The following is a 2,500-nucleotide window of genomic DNA, read 5'->3' as shown; positions in this document are numbered from 1 at the left end:
ATTCGACATGACAATCCAGGCTGACTATAAACAAAGGAAGAGAAATGTCAAATCACTAGTACAAGAAGCCAAAACAGATTATTTTAGAAATAGATTAACCAATTGTAAAAAAAAAAGATTCTGCTAAAACATAGATTTTAAAAACATTTTGTACCAAACAGAAACCATCATATATCAATTTAGATATTGATCTAAACACCAAAATTAGTGCAAATAAGTTTCATGAGTTCTTCGCTAAAATTGGACACCCCACATATGAACAAACAAATGCTTCCATATTTAAACAAGAACAGGTAGGATAAGGCCCTCAGCCAGTAGTTTCAGACCACAACCTGTCAAAATAGAAACAGCAATCCTGACAATAAAACACGCGTGAAACAGGTGCTGTGGGAGCGGATGGCGTTGCTCTTCGCTTTCTCAGAGACAGTCTACCTGCAATGGTATATTAGTTAACTGTTATCATTATTACATCTTTAGTCACCGAAGCAGACCAACTGACAACATTCCTAGACACACATGACCTGCTATCTAGAACACAGCATGGCTTCAGAAGTATGCTGTCTACTGAAACAGCATTATTGCAGTTTACAAATAAAATTTATGAGAATATGGACAACAACCGTATAAACTTGCTTGCATTGTGCGACTTATCAAAGGCCTTTGATAGTGTCAATCACGAAATCCTCATTAGCAAACTATTGAATCACAAAATTGACATAGTGGTTCAGAAGTTATGTAAGTAATAGAACCCAATCAGTCAAAATTCACGAGAAAATATCTGAAAAACGGAGTGTATCCTTTGGTGTCCCACAAGGATATATATTAGGCCCAATCCTGTTCACAATTATCAACCATAACCCAAAATTGCCTTCTTGTTCAATACGCCGATGATTCACAATTTCTCCATAGTGATTCTGTAAACAACTTAGATGAACTGATAAAAAAGACCCAGGAGACACTTTCACAAGTAAAAGGATACTTTGACACAAATGGCCTCAAGATAAATCCAGATAAAACACAATGTATCTTCATAGGTAGTCGCCAAAACATCGCCAAAATTCCTGTAAACACGACCATAAAATTTGAAGACAGCTACATAAGACCAAGCAATTCCATAAAAAAATAGGTGTACTCATTGACAGATTCATGACATTTGAGAACCACGTCGACAACATCCACAGAAAAGTAATGGGCACACTAATTTACCTAAGCCATATCAAAAATAGAATCCCTGCTGAAACTAGAATATCTGTTATACAAACACTAGTTCTCAGTATAATTAACTAATGCTCAGACATATGGGGTACAACAAACAAAGGTCAAATTCAGAAAATTCAAAAATTACAAAGCTTTGCCGCCAGGGTAGCACTTGGGAACGTAAAGAAGTATGACCACATTGCCTAACACATAACAAACTAAGTTGGCTAAAAGTACATCACAAATGCAACTATGATACTAGTATACTTATTCTCAAAATATTCCAAGGTTTTTATCCAAAATGGCTTTTAACCCTACCAACTGTAGGTAATCCAACCTGTGCCCAAACAAGACAAGGTATCATCCTATGTGTTAAAAGATCACGTACAGACATAGGGGCACGACAGACACTAACACGTGGACCCACGATATGAAACCAACTACCTTTTGATATAAGGAACATTCAAAACTCTAATGTATTCAAAAGGAAATTAAAGGAACTGTTAGATCACCAATGACATCAGGTTTCTAAATATAAGAATAGACAAGACTTTTATGTACTGTCATTGATTCTATGTTTAACTTATATTTATTTGTACTGTAACATCACTATGTATATGATAAGAATAATAATTGTAACAAATGGAATAAAGTATTTTGAATTCGAATTTTCCTACTTTTCCATCTCCTCCATTCCCGCATTTCGTTTCCTTTTCTCTTACACTCAGTCTCTCTCCCTCACTTCCTTTCCTCTCTCTCTCTCTGAATCCCACTTCCTTTCTTCCCTCTCCCACCTCTTTCCTTTTCATTCCATTTTTTCGTTCTTTTATTTCATTTCCTCCCTTTCTCTTTCTACTTTTACATCTTCTCTTTATCTCCCTCTCTTTCCCACTCTTCTTTTCCTCCCTCCTCTTTCTCACTTCGTTTCTCGCTCTCCATCACTCTCACTTATTTTCTTTCTTACGTTAATGTTCTTCTTTTCACCTACTTTTCTTTCTTTCTCTGTCCCCACCCCCTCCTTTCCTTTTCCTACACTGTTTCTTTCCCTGTCTTTTTCACTCTTCTTCTTCTTCTCTCTCTCTCTCTCTCCCCCTCCTCTCTCTCTCTCTCTCTCTCTCTCTCTCTCTCTCTCTCTCTCTCTCTCTCTCTCTCTCTCTCTCTCTCTCTCTCTCTCTCTCACTCTCTCTCCTTCTCTCCCTCCCTCTCTCCCTCCCTCTCGCTATCTCCTCTCTCTCTCTCTCTCTCTCTCTCTATCTATCTATCTATCTCTCTCTCTCTCTCTCTCTCTCAATTAACCTTTCTG

The sequence above is a fragment of the Penaeus vannamei genome, chromosome 43 (genome assembly GCF_042767895.1).
Source record: "Penaeus vannamei isolate JL-2024 chromosome 43, ASM4276789v1, whole genome shotgun sequence".
NCBI lineage: Eukaryota > Metazoa > Arthropoda > Malacostraca > Decapoda > Penaeidae > Penaeus > Penaeus vannamei.
Note: the sequence above shows the minus strand (reverse complement) of the source record.